Below are 18,965 nucleotides of genomic sequence, written 5' to 3' on the forward strand. Positions count from 1 at the left end.
AGCATAGCAAGTGAAAGAAAAGTCCATTGCCTGAGTCAGACACTCCTTAGTCCTCAAACTGGCATCATTGCTCCTCAATAATTTAAAGAAGCCCTTGATTGTAGACTTTCCCAGTACAATACATCCCCGATATTCTGACTGTTGGTACCTAGTATATTGATTTTTAATTAAATTAAGATGAAACTGTGGACAGTTTCAATCTTTTCTTCATCTATGATGTCCACTGGTGAGAATTTTAATTTTTTTGCTGTTGAGATGCAATCCATATTGAAGACTGCAATGCTTGATCTTCTGCAGCAAATGCTTCAAGTTCCCCTCACTTTCCACAAGCAAGGTTGTGTCATCTGCATTGTTGTTGTTGTTGATTGCTGTCGAGTTGAACATGACTTATACTGACTCTATGAACAAAAGATCTAAAACCTTTCCATAACTATAGTCGTTTTTCCAAGTTCACAGAGTTTCCAGAGGCATGTGGTTTAGGAAGTGGAGCCATTCCTGCTTCCAAACCTGTTTTACAACTGGGAGCTGTGATAAACACTGTTCACATTTGGGAAATCATTATAGTATTTGAAAACCCAATGGTACACATTCAGCGTCACAGCAAACTCAGATTACGAATGTTCCTCCAAATATAACACTAGTCTCAGTAGTGGTTAAGTGTCATCAAGTTGAATATGACACTATGCAAAAAATACCTGGACTCTGTTTCATAATTAATATCATTTCTGTATATTTAGAGAGTCTATAGAATTTCCAGGGATATCTAGGAAGTGGATGCCACTTTTGCTTCCCAAACTGAAACAATCTGGAAGCTCCTCCAAACATTGTACACAATGGGTAGTAACCATTAAGGTATTTGACACAACTATCGCATAGTGTTAAGCATCACAGCAACTCCAAGTTCTGTAGTACAGCAAGTAGACCAAAAAAAATAAAAATAAAAAAAATTTCTGTACCACTTAAAGAATGCTCATCTGCATAACAAAGTTTATTTGTACGTCTTCCTCCATTCCTGACACTAAATTCTTCTTCACAGACTCTAGTTTCTACAATAATTTGCTCAGTATACAGCTTGAATAGGCATAGATAGGTAGATTTATACACACATTCAGAAGTAGACATAAACCACAAGAACATGATAAACTGACAGACAAGTGATAACATTCAACAATAGGATTCTGGGAAGTATTAATTGCATATTGTTGATTGAAGATAATCACAATGATGACTGGGTTCCAATCCAATAACTAGCCTAAATGAGTTCTGCTATTCATGAAATACATTTTTTCTTATATCTTTTTAAATCCAACACTGCTTGTCCAATATTAATTGTCTTTGTGGATTGTTATAAAATTGTAAAATCTTTAAGTTACACACTGCAACACCAATGCATACTTCATATTTTTTAATAATAAGATGCAAAAGGAGAAATTGGAAAGAAAATAGTCAATACATAGGGTAGTTCTTCGTAATTCAAATGTGCCGTAAATTGAGAGCTATCCATACTGTTATCCTCAGTAACACTTTTATTTCATAGTGCTGTACTGGACCTATACTTAATGTCAATATGTGTAAGAAGTGTTAGTTCACTGAAATGAGTGGAAGGTGTTATATCAAGGACATGTTTTCCTGAATTTGGCTCAGTGCCATTCCTCAGTGACAAAACTTAGACAAAATTTAATGAAAACTAATGAGAAGGAAAATCTGCAAAACAAACATAACTATTTTAGTGATTGTGTTAATTCCAAGATACAATTTAAAGTTTTATTTTAAGTTGTTTTGTACAATTACTTCTTTTCCAACAGGATTTACAGAATGCATGCCAATTCTGTCTAATTATGCATACATTTCAAAATACAATCTAACAAATGGTATTTAATGAAAAAGGTTAGGACAAAGGAACTTTTATATAGCTTATTGGAATTTTACCAAATGAAAATAATATCCAAATACTTACATTTTTGTTTCTTATTAATGATCTCAGTTTGTATGTTCCAAGTAAAGTTATATATCTAGAAAAAAGAGAAATTCTTTTCATTTCAAATTAAGTCTACCATACCACCACTGTACTGAAACACATACATATATTCTTCTCAAACCAATATTTCCACTTAAGTTCAGATAATATAAAATGTTTAACCTAATAATTTTTTCTATAATGTGTTCTTATCCAAAATTAAGTTATAATAAGTGTGCTCATTTAAAAATTTCTGTATTTATGGGAGCTGTGGTTGCCCACTGGTAAGAACTGCAGTGCGATCCCAAAGGCCTATGGTTTGAATCCACCAGCTGCTCCATGGAAGAAAGATTGACTATATCCTCCCTTGTAATTTACTGTCTCTGAAAACCCACTGGAGGTTCAGCAATGGGTCAGTTCTGACTTGAAAGTACTCAACAAAAATAAAAATGTCTCAATTTACATTGTTGTTGTTGTTAAGTGCCGTCGAGTCGCAGGCGACTCATAGCGACCCTATGAAGGAGAGTCCTCGACACTTGGGTGCCTTTGCTCCTCTCTCCAGGTTCATAGGGTTTCCAGAGGCAAGCTACTATGGAAGTGGATGCCACTCCTCCTTCCACACTTGTTTAGTCGGGGAGCTCCACCCCACTCTCCATCCGCATTGATTAGCCATAAATAAATGCTTAAATTCAATGTCTTAATATGATGGTTCAAAGCCAACAGCTTGCTCTGTGGGAAAAAGCCACTCTCCTCCTGTGTGATTTTCTACCTCTGAAAACCCACTGTCAGGTCAGCTATGAGTTAGTTCTCACTCACTGGCACATAACAACAACACAGCAACGAGGCATATAAACACAGTGTCTTCATCATGTGGTTTTTATATTGACTCTCTGAAAGACTTTATAGAGAATTGTCTCTATTAAAGGGGGGAAAAGCAATTATTCCAAAGCAAAAGTGAGACATCAGGAAGGCAGGGAAACTAGAGTAGGGGAAACAGAGTAACCAGAAGCCAAAGAGAATGTGGGAAATGTCATAAGGAAGCACTGGACATACAACCAAGTAGAAATAAAGACAAAATTTTGTTGTGTAAGAGGTAGTGCGCAAGCAGGGAGGCATTCAAGCACCTAAGTAAGATGCTACAATGTGGTCCTGTTTGCAGAGAGAGAAAGAGAGCAGTTTCTATCAGGGAAAACAAACAAGAAACACAGAGGAGAAAGTAAGACAAAACCTTACAGGAGTTTGTTAAACTATAACATTGAACATCTATCAATATTAGCATAAAATATTAGCATTAACACGATTAAATATTGCTACTGCTGCTGTGCACCATTGAGTTGGAACCAACCTAAAGCTGGCCCTTAAGAGGCGGTTAAACACACAGGAGATTGCCCATCCTTCTATTAATATTAGTATTAGCTTAATTGTTACAAATGAGATTTGTTTGACAAGGCACTCAGTCAGAAATACATTGAGTGTCAGTTAGACATCTTTCCCCTTAAGGTCATTGTCGTCCTTGTGTTACCAGGAGTCGGAACTGACCCAGAGCTGACCCTTCAGCAGAGTTTTCAGAGGAGTAAATCACAGAGGAGATTTTCCATCCTTCTCCACAGAGCAGCTGGTGGAGTCCACAGCTTGCTTTAGTGTTTGCAGCACAGCTTCCTGCTACCAGTCCAAGTTTATAACTTCATTGAGTCACAGGTTTATGCAAAGGTATGAGAAATGGAGCAGGAGAAGATTCTAGTGAGTGATAATGGAGCTTGATCAAGGCTCGAATAACTGATGGTGCACTTAGATTCCTATTTTAAAACGTGTGTATGTGCTTGAGCAAGACGTTCTTTCAAAATCAAGTGAAATAAATCTTTTTTAATGGACACTTTGAACCAGTAATTCCTCATCAAAACCAGAAATCTTGCCTCCTACTCTCTTAGTACCACAAACCAAACAGCAGAATTTTACCAAAAAGGCTTGAATTTTCTCTTCAGGACGATAAAAGTAAAGATTTCAGCTTAATTCAGAATGGAGTTTTAATTCAGACTTGAAGTCACCCTTACAAGCACTTTAATTTTCAAATTCAAATTTCACACATAGTAGGAAAATATAGCTAAGTCATTATTGCATTTGTGTAGAAATTGCCAATTGAGAATGGAATAAGCTTTGTAAACTTCCAAAAATACAATAAAATATTAAAAAATAGGATAATTTTATGGAAGAAAGATTGTTCCACATCTAGATTTGCTGGGCTATTTTGAAGCCTGTGTTCACCTCCCTTTCCCCACGGTAAACAAAGTGCACTGCTCTTTCCCATCACTGGGATTTGACGGCAGAACTTGTTTTGATCCTGAAATGTTAGGGATATGAGGCAAATACCGTTGCTGTGTACCAGGAAGTAGGAAGCACCCACAGCTGACCTTTTAGGGAGTTTTCAGAGGCAGTCAATTGTGCCAGAGGAGATGGCCCACCTCTTTTGGAGCAGCTGGTGCACTATGGCAGTACAACGCCTCGTCTCTAAGTCACTCCAAAAGGTCTGTGGCTCCCTGGACTCAATTAACTATGAGAACGTAAATGGAGTAGCTGGCTCAGTTGTCAGGTGAATGGAAGAATGAAAACACACAGTCATGAACTCAACAGACAACCTGGAATCATTCTGCCTGGGATATCAGCACAACTCTCCAGCAAAAAAGGAGTGTTTTGTGTTCCTCTGAGCATTGGTTCCTCATTCTGCATATTTGTTTCAGTAAACAGGCAAACAGAAAAACACCTCACTGTCATTGTCTCAAATACTTAGCAGTGTTAAAACTGCCACAATGTATTAAGTGTGTTTAAAACATTTTTGTAAGTCACAGGTGGAAATAATGTTGAAAAATGGGGTAAGGCAGAAGATGAAAGAAATTTAAAAAAATGGAAGAATTAGAAAACTTAAAGTGACACTTTTTAGTTTAATATTCAATAAGATGGAATATAATAACTAATCACTTCAAATGCAATTATAGGGGAAAATGAATTCAAGTGAATTGAAGGAGCACATTTTTTTAATTTTAGAAATTAAAAAAGTTTGAAGATTTCAATGGCAAATTTATAAGAAGATGTTTAAGTGCTCTTATTGTTATTATTCCAGCTTCTGTTATTCAATCATTCAGCTGTTCTCAACACTCAGAAAGAGCTGCCTTTAATACTAACAAAGTTAACCTAAGGTAATTCTTTTTCTGTTGATGCTGTTATGTTGTTATCTTGTTATATGTATCAGTCTTGACTTTTATAAGCTTAGTATGCTAATGATTCCTTCACTTGGGATCTATAAAAAATATATGAATTTCCTTTCCCATTAACTGCTCAGTTTCTCAGATTTTTCTGGTTTCTGAATTATTCACAACACAGCCTGTGCTAACAGTTGTTGACACCACAGCCTCTAATTTCTAAAGCACAGGTCTCCTTCTTCCACCTTTAACTGTAAGTTAAAGAGACCTGGTCCGGAATCTACAGAAACCATTCCTGGAGAAGAAACTGTGAGTGTCATATCTGAACTGGGAAGACTTTTTAAAACAAACACATCATGAATAAATAATCATTATCTTTGAGGAAGAAAATGGATTCTTATGTGTTGGTAGTGGAAGAACATTTTGTTTATGGGGTAGAAACTTAAAAGAGATTTCATTAACCTAAGTTAAATTGTCAAAGATGTGGGAGTAAAATATTGGAAAAATAAAAGAAACTGTCTTTTGTTAAAAAAAAAAAGAAACTAATGTGTGGATGTGGGAGTTAGGAAAGCAAAGAAGAGTTGAGGAACTAGACTGAGGGTCAAGTAGCTGTTTACTTAATGATGGTGTAGTACACTCTTGGGGTTGGGACACTGACATATTGGTTGTTGGTTAAATCCAACAGCCAGCGCAGGAGGGGAAGACCCTCTATGAGGTGGATTGATTCAGTGACTGGGGTAATCAGGATGAGTGTGTCAGAGGCAATGAGATTGGCACAGGATAGAGCAGGGTTTAGGGCTGTTGTACATGGGGTCGCTATGAGTCGCAAATGACTCGACGGCACATAACAACAACAACTCTGAAGGAGAAAAATAGACAATCTGCTCCTATCAAGATAGGCATTCTCAGAACCTGATTCAAGGTCACCACAAGTTAGAATAAACTCGAAGGCAGTGGTTTGGTAGTTGGTTTGTTTTCTCCTAAAATTTGATCGGTCCTTGTGTAGCACGAATGGTTTTCTCTCTACCATTTGCATAAAAGTTAGTGATTCAAGCCCACACATCAGAGCCATGGAAGAAAGCACAGAGCTCCACTCCATAAAAGGTCACCACCATACAAATTCAACTCAACAGCAGTAGAGTTGGCTTCTCTTTTAATAGAATGACAGACTGTGAGTATTGTCTTTTAAAAATTACACAAAGAACATGGAAATGTCTGTATTTTCAAACAATTATTCATTCTGTCCTTGCTAAAGTCTCAAATGGAAAAAAAATATGCACAAAAATCAAAGTCAAACTTAGTAACTACTAAATGCCCTTACAACAACATTTTCTCCTTTTCCTTATAACAGTGAAACACAGTCTTCTGCAATGAGGGGTGAAACACCTCAAAATTAAGCAGCAATAAAACTTTATCTAATTCCTGTTCTGTATTCTCTCTGGTATCATTAAAGAAGAATGATTACAACGTGTTTTGACAGAAATAGAAGGCTAGGTGAAACAGCTTATAGGTTAGAATATATTTGAGAAGATATTGCTGTTGGGTAGTTTAGGGTCATCTCAGAATTAAAGGGCAAACTTAGAAACTATGAGTCATAACCTTGCCCTCCTCTGCACCACCTTCACCACCTCCACCTTGAACTTGCCCTCTGTTATCACACTGCTGTACCTTCAGTTCACTAAGGGTCTTCCTATCTTGTGCTGACTCCACTTTTCCAAGCACTGCCTTCTCATCACAACATGCTCAAATTCTGTGAAATTTCGTTTCACCATCCTTGAATTTAAGCAGTACCATGTTTGCACATCTTCCAAGATAGATTTGTGGTTTCGTTAAGAGTCTGTAATCTATTCAGTACTCCTCATAAACACCATAATTCAAAGACATTAATTCTTCACTGGTATTCTGTACTTGTTGTCCAAGGTTCATATGACTATGAAGCAGTTGGCAATAATGTGTCTTGAATCAAGTGCACCTTAGTCTTTAAGTTGACCTCCTTGCTCTTTATTACCTTAAAGAAATCCTCAACAGTAGACTTGCCCAGTGCAATACATCTTTGTTTTCTTGCCTGATGCTACAATTAGTGCTGATTGTGAATCCAAGTGAAATCAGGTATTTGACAACTTTAATCTCATCTCCTTCTATCAAATGGTACCTGTTGGTCCAGTGGTGATGCTTTTTTATTTTCTTAATATTGGGATGCAATTTATATTGAAAGCTGTGGCATTTGATCTTCTTCAATAAGTGCTTCACATCTCTTCCCCTTCTGCATGCGAGTGGTGTAAACTAAATAATACTTAGGTCATTGGCGAATCTTCATCCAAGCCTGATACCACATTCCTCATCATATACTCTAGCTTTTTGGCTTGCTCAGCATTTACATTGAATAGAAAAAGAACACAACTAACATCCATTTCTTTCTCAGACTATGCAGAATCCCCTTATTCTGTCCAAATAACTGTTTCATGACCCATTTATGAGATCTCCTTAAACCCAATTAAGTGTCTAGAATTCCCATTCTTCTCTTTGGTATCCACAATCAACACAATCCAATGTTTTTGCATAGTCTATAAACACAATTTAACATCTTTCTAGTATTATCTGCTTTCAGCCAAGATCTATCTGACATCAGCAGTGATATTCCTCAATCCATAGACTTTTCTGAATACAGAACAATTGTGAATTCTGCTTGATTTTCTAGTCTTTCTCTGTTGATATACCAGCCATTTAAAACTAATCTTCAAGATTTTATTTGTGTGCGATACTAATGATTAATTTTATGTATGTAATATTAATTATATTGTTGAATAATTACCACATACTATCTTCTGGGGTACAGTAAGATCCAGGATATACAAATGGGTATATTCCAGAAGCTTCAGTGTCATCTTAAAAAAATACTATAGTATTTATTTTTCCATGAAACCTGGAAAAATGAAGCTCCTGGAAAATGTTTGGTCGTGTATATATTGGCTTTTACTATACTCTGTCATAGTGGATAAATATGCACAGATGGTGGCATGTGCTTTATGAGGTTTAAGTATCCAATGCTATTCTCTTTACTGCTTCAACAAGCTTGAACCACAAGGTTGTATTTTACTTGCAGTTAATTTAATTCTTGATAATTTTTACCTTTTGAAATTTAACTTAAAATCTCAGCTTCCTAGAGGTGGTTGAAAGGGAATGATTCCTGCAGTTACCGGAGATAGCATTAACGCAAACTGAATCCATGAACATGTCATGTAGCCATTTAGAGAAAATTTATTGTCACCCAGAATTGTTCAATTACAGGTAAAGTGAGATTGGAAATAATCTTTTCATCTATAAAACCTTACACCTGAAAGACAATACATCTGTTTAATATGTTCTATTTGTAAAGATCGCATTTTGCCTACTAGAAAGAATCCAGCTATAGTTGCATATGAAGTTATCGATACATTCCTGAATGTTGAATGCATCAATAGCATTCATTTCTTTTAAATATTCTTTTATTGTTAAAATATGCAATAACACTTAGTTTACCACACATCCATAAGTCTGTTAACATTAATTGTGTAATTCAGGTATACTGCATTTTAACGTGAACAACCCAAACACACACACAAAACACATCATTGTTGCTGTTGTTGATTGCTGTCAAGTCAAGCATGACTCATAACAACTCCATGAACAAAAGACCTAATGCCTATGTATAAGTTTGTCCAAGTTCATAGAGTTTTCAGAGGCATGTGATTTAGGAAGTGGAGGCCACTCCTGCTTCCAAACCTACAAGTAGGAATTCCACCAAACAATGTCCACATTGGTAAAGCATTATGGTATTTGATACCCCAGTGGCACAAGGTTCAGCATCACAGCAAACCCAAGTTACCCCAGTACAGCAAATTGACAAGCAGTGATGTTCAAAGTGGAAGAATGTTCCTTCAAACTATAACAACACGAGTATCACTTAGCAGTGGTTAAGTGTGGTCAAGCTGAATACATAACAACCTATGAACAAAAGACATGATCTCTATTCTATAACTTTATGTTTATGGAGTTTATAGAGTTTCCAGAGGTAAATACACACATGGCAGATATACATATGAGCATACATCAAACCTACTGTCAACAAGTTGATTACAACTCAGGTGATCCAGCCTTGGGTTTTTTAGTCTGTAAATTAATGCAATAAGAACCTGCCTGTTTCTGCCCTAGGGCAGCGTGTAGGCTCAAACCACAGAAGTTTCATTCACTGCCACCAGGGCTCTGCAAATGTGTGTGTGTGTGTGTGTGTGTGTGTGTGTGTGTATCATGTGCTAATGATATTTTATGTGTTCATTTTTCTATGAATGAGTCTTATTTGCATAGTGATCATCAGTGTTATTTTATATTAAAAAATAAGGACACTAAAACCTTGAGACATTTTAATGGGGAAATGATTCTTATCAGCAGTCTTGTTTCTCAGCTCAAAACCTCCCCTGAGCTAAGTTAATCCACGTAATCTTGGTCAACACCATTCTGCTCTCCCGCCTTTCTCCTATCTTCTCCAGCATACTCTTTACACCAGCAAAATGAGATGTGTACCTTTCTTTTGGCCACAGTTCCTCTGAGATCTGCCTCTAACACGCCTTTGCTTTTTTTTTTTTGTTTTGGTCTGTTTCCTTCTCTCCAATTTGTTTTTCATCTCCATTTCTTAAAAGCTTAGAGTGTCTTGAAGTTATCGCAAATGAACACAGGAAGGAATATTTTATACTAGCTTTGCTCTGAAGTTGAATCCAATTTCTTGCTTATTGCAATTCCAAGGTTTTTATGTATCATTGTATCTTTCTTTACCATATAATATAATGGTTATGTATGCATGTGTAGAATAGGTTGGATTACAAACTTCTACAGGTTTAGAATTCTGATTCACTATTTTCTGTACCCATAAATGTTCTTCTAATCAACTAATAATTCATTTGATAAAATAATGAGTATTGGATGGCTGATATTAAAATTAATATTTAGATAATTATACAGGTATATCACACAGATATTGTGGATTTGATTAAAGGTCACCACTGTAAAATCAGTATCAGAATAAAAGGAGTCACATGAAGCACTTTGATTTCCTAGTGGAAATGAAGCATAAGTTTATACTATATCACAGTCTATTGACAGGAGCTCTGCTCACCTGCTAATGAGAAGTTTCATTGCCTGAAACCGACCTGCGGGTTCACGAATTCTAGAGGGAAGGGTGCGGATTGAGGGAGGGACAGGAGACTCGAGAAACTGAAGGCAAGACAAAATTATCTGATCAAGCCCTGGAGTTTATTCGGAGTTTATTTGAGGAACTCTGCAATAAATAGACAGCTGTGTATGCTGGGGTGCCAGGGAACCCAGCCCTAGGCTATCAGGGAGGGGCATGCCCCAAGGTATTGAATTACAGGTACTAATTTAATGAGGTAGGTGTGTTCCCAGACATGGGCGGGGTGGCAGCTGCGTGTCAGAAGTGTTATTGGTGGCAGCGCTGAGACCTGCTCAGGATGGCTTCCTACAATTGCCAAAGCTACATACGTTCAAATGGTTCCAATCGTCCACCTGATATGCCAGAGATAAATGGACAGGCTCTTTCTGTGGGACTTACTCCCTCTGAAAAGATGGAGGGTCAGCTATACGTCAGTTCCAACTCAACAGTACACAACCACAACATAGTCTATTAAGGGAGCTCTGTGGCCAAATGGTTAAGGAGTTGTTCTGCCAAACCAAAGGCAAGTGATTTCAATACACCAGCTGTTCTGTGAGAAAAAGACAAGCAGTCTCCTCTTTTGTGATTGAAATCCTCTGAAAACCCACTTAAACATTGGCTTTGACTCAACAGCAATGATTTCCTGATGTTGATAGTCTATTAAGTGTTCAATAGTATTGTGGAAAAGTTTGAAATAGTATGAGAACCAAAATGTGGCACAGAGACATGAAAGAGCACGTGGTGTTGGAAACACAGGGCCAGTATAGTCTCTCAGTTCTTTTTACGTGCCGTTGTGTGGGAACTGACTCATTGTGGGCTCGCCAGTACATTTTTTGAGGCTGTGAATCACATGGATAAGGAGCCATGTCGTCAACCCAAAGACACGTGGTGCAAATCCTCCAGCTGTTCCAAGGAAGAAAGGCAGGCACTCCCGTCCCATGCAATGTACTGTCTCTGAAAACCTGCTGGAGGGTCAGCGATGAGTTGGTTCCGTGCAGACGGTGTATAACAATAGCAATAACTCCCATAAGAGGAGATCAGCCATGTCTTCCAATGGAGCAACAAGTGGATTAAACACACCTGCTGTTAGGTTGTTGGTACAACTCGTTATCATTAAACTACCAGAGCACACAACCTAAGATCACCACAGATCTTTAATGTGTATAAAAGAAAAACAACCCAACCCAAACAAACAACAACAACAACAAAACCAAAAAACCCCACAACACCAACTATGCATTGCCTGCAAAATACAACAAAGTGTAGCACGGTGAAATAAGGTATGCCTGAGCTCTGTGGACTTAGTTATTATTTTCAACTTCCAGTAAGGTATAGAGTGCTAGCCACTTCCTTACTCCAACACCTTAACAGCCTCACTTCTATTTATGTAACCTTAGTAGATCACAGTAAAACATAAAACCACATGTACAAAACATATTTCTTTTCCTAAAAGGTTGAATTTCTTTTATAACACATATATCAATATACAAATTACTCAGTTAATGAAACATTCTTAATAAGATACTTCCTTTACCTCTGTCTGATTCTGGATACCTGAGCTCTGTGGACTTACTATTTTAAATTTCCAGTGAGGTATAGGATGCTAGCTACTTCCTTACTCCAACATCTTAACAGTTTCACAATGTTACCATATTTTTTACTTATATTTATGTATGTTTAGTAGAACACAGTAAAACAAAAACATAGGTACGAAATGTATTTCTTTTCCTAAAAGGTTGATTTTTTAAAAATAATACATATATCAATACACAAATTACTCAGTTAATGAAACATTCTTAATGAGATACTTCCTTTTCCGTAGTCTGATTCTGTTTCCTAGGTATTCTTGAATTGTTCTGGTTTCCTTTTAACTCCCAGGAGCAGTTCTACCGTGGGAAGTTCTCTTCGGGAGGTCCCAGGTTAGTAATTTTCTTCTACTCAGTACACAAGAAGCACAGATAATGTAGAAGGCAGACAGCCTCCTTTTGTGAGACAGGGAACTAATGACAGCTCCTCAATGTTCTGTTTACCATTGTGATTTCAAAGGACTGGCTAAGAGTTAGAAGTATATTAATGGAAACCAGGGTCAAAAAAGCATTTTCACGTGGGTTACCTTTAACAATCATAACAAAGAATTACATCCTAATACATCGGCCTGATCATTGCAAATGGACAACAGAAATATTTTTAATGTAAAATTAACACTTGAAATAAATGTATTTCTTTGGTAGTTAGTCTGGGTAATTAGTTTTGCCTTTTCCCCCTTGCACACGAGATTTAGAAATATTTCTTACATTAATATTCTCAGGTCCAATACCAAATGCAAAATCCCCATCCATGTAGAATTGCTTCTTCCCAGACTCTAAAGTCTCCATCATACATCTCCTGAGGCATTAGCCTCACCTGGTGTCAGCCTCAGGTGTCCGCCTCACCTGGTGTCAGACTCAGGTGCTTCTAAACAGCCTGAATTAGTCATCAGTTTTGCCCTCTAGGATCCAAAATGTAGAATTCAATTATAAATTGTGGAGAGTTTGACAGAAAACGTAGAGGAAGGTCAGTAATTGCACAGAATGAGATGTATATGGCATTCAAAGAAATATGAGACTAAAAGGAAAAATATTAGGGAGATAAGAGCATGTGTCTGATCTGAAGTGTAAGGTAGAAGGCATCGAGTGAGGAAAAAGTAGCCTGGAAAGTAAATGCTTGCTTCCAGTCTTTAACTGTCTAGATGATCACTTGACTAGAGACTTAATGCCAAAAAAGCACTGCAAAATTGCCACTAATTGCCAGGGCAATTATAACATGCTTTACCGATACTTTATCAAAGTGTCTTGTACAAATTAGTAACCTTATCTGGTGAAAGTAACTAGAATTCAGTATGCTAGGTTAGCTGTCCACCTAATCATTTATTCATTTCTGAAAGATGAAGATTGAATGAACTGCCTGACTTCAAAACATTCAAAGGAAAGAAAAGGAGAGAGAGAGAGAGAGAGAGAGAGAGAGAGAGAGAAATGGAATGTGGTGGAACAATGGGTAAATGCTCAAAATCTGACAGCAGGTTCAAATCCAACATCTGCTTCACAGAAGAATATCCCCACAGTCTAATGTCCTACAGGCAGAGTTGAACCCTACGACATAGCTTGATTTAAATCAGAACTGATCTGACAGCACCTTGCAACAAAGAACTTCCAGCTAATGATATGACAACATTCACTCACCTTTGAAGAACCAATTTGACATTGAATACCAGTACGAACATTGAAAGTACTTTCTCTGCATTAAGATGGTTTGAATTAGCTTTTCTTGTGATAGAGTCTTAAGTCAATGAAATCTAGTTTTATTTTGATAAAGTACCAGAAGGAGTAGATTTGGGGTACCCCTTCTTAGCCCCCCGTCCCGTGGAAGCTCAGAAATACCCTCTGCTCTTTGAGGTAGACCTCTCTCCCTCTGCTGAGCACCTACCAGGCACATAACAAATGTAGATTTGATCAGGCATGTAATACAGAAAAAAAAATTGATGTAGTAAATGTGCTCCTTAAGATTAAAATCTAGTGAAAGATAAATAAGTAAAATGTGAATACATTGAAATTAATGTCAGCAAATAGAAATATGCATTTAAGGGAAACTCAACTCAGACTTAGAAGTTCTGATACTCCCTAGAGAAAATGACCTGGTTAATTCACATAAGAAATAACAATATTGATAATGTATTCTGAAATAGCTTGCCTCTGGAAACTCTATGAACATAGAGAAACAATGAAAGTTATACAAGTGTTCAGGTCTCTGGTTCATAGGGTCGCTATGGGTGGTCTACAACTCAATGACAGTTAACAACAACTACAACAAACAGCAATGCATTCTATGAAAATAAATAGATTTTACTTATTCCAAGCTGTCACACAAATACAACTTAAAGTAATTTTCTTTTAACTGTCAAATGCATAAAAGTGTCCAAGATAATAAAATGCATGCATCTTAAAATAATATTTTTGGAGCTCCAAAATCTTGTCTAATCCAACTTTTGCAAATAGTGTTCATGTTGAGAGGAAAAATATTTAACTGCCTTGGAACTGTGCATATTGTTAATCATAAAGGAGGAGTTGCAGAATCTATAGTGGGTCATGACTATTTTATCACAGGAATCCAGAATTAAGATTGCATAGTGGAGTGCATTTGGGGGGGCGGGCAGGGCGGTGTTGGGGGGATTATATACCAACAAAGAAGTTTATCTTTTTCTTTTCAAAGAGAGGTGTGAACTGGGGGGAGGGGGGTAAAGAAAAAAGTGCAACAATGAATGAATGGAAATCCAAAATCTCTGTAAATGTTCACTAAATTAATAAAATACTTTTTTATTTTTTTTTAAAATGTTGGCTATTTGAGATCATCAGATACTGTGTGTTAGAAAGATAGGGCAGCCTGCTTCCTTCACCACTTGCAGCCTTAGAATCCCTGTGGGTCTCCTCCACTCTGTCCTGTAGGCTCAGGGGGAAGTAGGCTTGGCTCGGAGATTATTTTTCTTTAAAAAAAAAAGCAGAACCCCTGATCTAAATACATCACCTTGAGTTGATTCCAATTGAGAGACCTGTGCAGGCTTAATGACATTTTCCAGCCAAAGTGAATGCAACCTTCATCTTATACTTTGGGCGTGTTTTCGGAAGGTATCAATCCTTGGTAAAAGACATTACACCTAAAAAAACGAGAATCAGCAAAGGAGAGGAAGACCCTCTAATCAGATGAATTGACACAATGAGTACAACAATGGGCTTGAGAACGGGGGAGGCTGTGAGGGTGGGTGAGGATGAGGCAAGCTTTCAGTCTGTTGTTGAGAGTTGCTTTAAGTCACAGCAGCCTGGATGGTTTCTAACAAGAACCAAAGTGATTTCAGGTCATGTCGCTGTTTTGCCAACATTCTTACCAGGGCTGCTGAATTCTGTCTTCAGTTTCTATGTCTCTATTCCCAAAGCCGCCTTCTTTAGACTTGCTCCTCTCAGTATGTAAGTTTACAACCACAGACCTCAAAGGCGGAAGAATGAAAAGGAAAACCTGCAATTCTCAGATTAAATACCTTTTAAGGAACTCACTGAAGATGAATACAAAGAAAAGACAGACTTGAATATTTAACAAAAGCCAGCAATTATAATTATTTCTAAATTTTCTATTAAATATGGCAATACTGCATTTTATAGAAGTGAAAGCATTTCCTGAGACCTTTCTTATGTAGGCAGCCAGGGAAATACAAAAGAGCAATCTTACTGCTTTGGCAACTGTCTGAAGCTTCTTATTATAGTTCTGATATGGAAATTGGGCTCAAAATGAAAGAATTGCATAAAGAAGTGGGAGAAAGACACCCATGTAACTCCAGAGAGGCTAAGAAATCACTACCCAAAAAAAGGTTTAAAGAACAGCATTTGATGAATGAGGAAAAGCAAGCTAGTAAGGTTGGCAGCAACACCAGAGACCTGAATTATGAGCCAAAATATAATCAATGACATTCAGTTCAAATGTGAGTCTTAAGGGCAGCCTGTATAAATGTGTATAGGAAGTTGGATGAGAATGAGACTTAATTTTTCTGTAAGAGGTTCTCTGCTTTTCTATCTGTCTGTTTCTCTTTCTGTCTAATTTAGCTCCAGTATTGTTTTTTTTTTGTTTGTTTTTCTTTTTTCCCAGGGACAAGAGAGCAAAACACTTAAAATACTTTAAAAATTATTTCAGTTCCTTCCTACTTCTAAAACACTAGGCTCACTTACAGTAAAAATCATGGGACAAAAAATGTAAGCAATAACTAAAATAGAAAATTAACAGGAAAGAAAATAATAGAACACAAGTATATGAGAAAACCTTTGATAATTATACATAAAACAAAATCCTGCTCTTCTCGCCATTAGAAGAATCAAGAAGATTAACTAAAGTGCACATTATGACATGGTAAGAATCTAATAATTTAATAAACATTTATTAAGCTCATACAATGAGCCAATAAGTCTGCTAAATTGGATAAATGCAAAAAAAGCATTGGATAACGATAAATGAAATACATTCCTTGCCTTCAAGGGATGCAAAATCTTAGGCTACTTTGGATAACACACATTCATTATATTCTTTCCAGGATTTCAATATAACCATCATCCACATTTTACCCATTCGATGAATTGCTGAAACTTTCACTCTGATTAATCCTAGATTTAGTTTTGATAACATTGTTCAAAACTTCACTTTCAGACATTAAATTTTCTCTGAATTAAAGTCTTCCAATTAAATAAACTTCATTTAGATGTCAGGTGCGTTATGCCCATGGCAGTCAAGATAAAACAATTCGCCAAGGCAACAGCATCTTCACAACAATGTCAATGTGGGCTTGGATAAAGAAATATCTCATGTGTATATTTTATTTCACATCTAAATTATAACGGTATGAAAAGATAATTACATAGTAATGTGGCTGGAATACAAGGTGAGGGTGAAATTCCTAACATGCAATGTAGTATATATTCACTCCATTGTAATAGTAAAAGCAAATGAAAGATATAAAAATATGAATAATTCTTTATTTAAAGACCTGTCAAATACCTCTGCAGTGTTCCTTCATCCAATGAATGTTTCCTGCACCTTCATTTTGGTGGTATAGAAATGGAGCAAAGGGATGTCCTTTATTTTTATTAGTTAAAAATACTAACACACTCATCAATTTAGGGAGTGTGCATCCTTAATTGTACTCTGGTTTTGGTTTAAAACAGAGTTCCTTGAGATGAGAATCCCCCCTTATTTCTTAGTAGTTAATTTCTCCTGCACCCAGTTTTCTGTGGTTGCCCTGACACTAGTGCATGGTGACAGGAGCACAGAGGGGACAAGAGTGAAAAGGATGCAGTATTTTGGATGCAGGGTGAAGAAGCTTCAATGCTGGGATCTCCATATGGGTAAGCTGAAGTGGGAGACTCAGAAAATCAGGGCAGCACAGAGAAAGGCACTCATTCAGAATGGGGGGTTTTTTGTTTGTTTTTGTAAAGGAAAAAAATTAGGTATGTCCTGCCTTAAAAAAACAAACAAAAAAAGAAACAAACAGGGCATTGCTCAAGGTAGTGTTAGAAAGGAGAGAAGAAACACAGGAAGGGAGGGAAGAGGTGGAAAGAGAGTGTGCTGGAGAAAGGAAGAGAGCAATGTAGAGGAAGAAGGTGAACACATGTTACAATGTGGCCCTTGTCATCTTTTGTGTCATTTTTGTGTCATTTTGACTCATTTGGTCATTGCTGTGCAATTGGAATCCATCCAGAAATAACTGCAGTGTTTCCAGAGGCCATAACTCTCACAGGAGGAGATTGCCCATATTCCTCCCACAGAACCGCTAGTGGTTTCAAACCCCCAGCCTTTGTGTTGGTAGCACAACTCTTTACCCTCTAGCCACCAGAGCTCCCCCTCCTATTGCATGGTCTACCGTATATTCTGCTCTCCATGACTATGCTTGTGATCCAATCCCGAACTGAGTAGCCCACTGTGCGAAGGACACATATAGTTAGGGTGGGATGTACCTTAAGTCCTCATCTTAATAGAGGGCCGTGTTACTTTCTTTCATCACTCTATTTTATTTTTTTAATTGATTTGTTTACAGAGTTCTTATATATTGTCTTTCACACTATTCTTCACTCCCATTGTGATTCATACAATCATTATATTTTATAAAACTTATCACCATTGAAGCTTGTCTGTCATTACCCTGTCTTTTCACACAGATAGTTCCCATTTCCTTCCCCCTTCCTTTTACCCACCAAACTGCAATCCTGTGGTTTCACTTCATGTTTTACTAGCTATCCTTTTATTTTTAAAAAAAGGTCTTATGTATTATTTGACCCTATGATACTGAGTTAGTTCACTCAATATAATGCTCTCCAGTCCTTCCCAAGTTAGATAATATTTTTCAAAATTGTGGCTCCTGAGGATTGCATAGTATTCCAGTGTGGTACCACACTTTCTCCATCAGTTTGGTTGCTGTTGGACATTTGGGCTGTTTCCATGTTTGTGTGATGGGGAATAATACTGCTACATTGATGTATACATCTCCAGTTGTGTCTTAATTGTAATTTCCTTGGTGTAAATACCTAGTTGTGGAATAGCTCGATCATATGGAGTTTCTATGTTCATCTTTTTAAGGAACTGCCAAACTGTTTTTCAGTGTGGTTGTACTATTTCACAATCCCACCAACAATGAATGAGAGTTCCCACCTCTCCACATCTTCTCCAACATGTATTACTTGCTGTCCTGCTGAATCTTGCCACTGCTGCTAGGTGAGATGGTATCATATTGTGATTTTGTTTTGCACCTCTCTTATTGCCAGTGATTTTGAGCATTTTTTTATGTGTCTATTGGCCATCTGCATTTCTTCCTCTGTGAAAAATCTTGCCATATCTTTTGTCCATTTTGTAACTGGATTATCAGTCTTCTGGAGGCCCAGGAATATTCTATAAATGTTTTGAGATCTTTATCTGAGATGATATTGCTAAATGCTTATTCCAAGTTGGTAAGTTTTGTTTTCACCTTGTCATTGCAAATACATTTTAAAAGAAACATAAATGTATGTTATACACATGGATTTCACTTGATGGTATGAATAAGAATCAG

Source organism: Elephantulus edwardii, unplaced genomic scaffold, assembly GCF_000299155.1.
Source record: "Elephantulus edwardii isolate Elephantulus edwardi_28Jun2011 unplaced genomic scaffold, EleEdw1.0 scaffold00118, whole genome shotgun sequence".
NCBI lineage: Eukaryota > Metazoa > Chordata > Mammalia > Macroscelidea > Macroscelididae > Elephantulus > Elephantulus edwardii.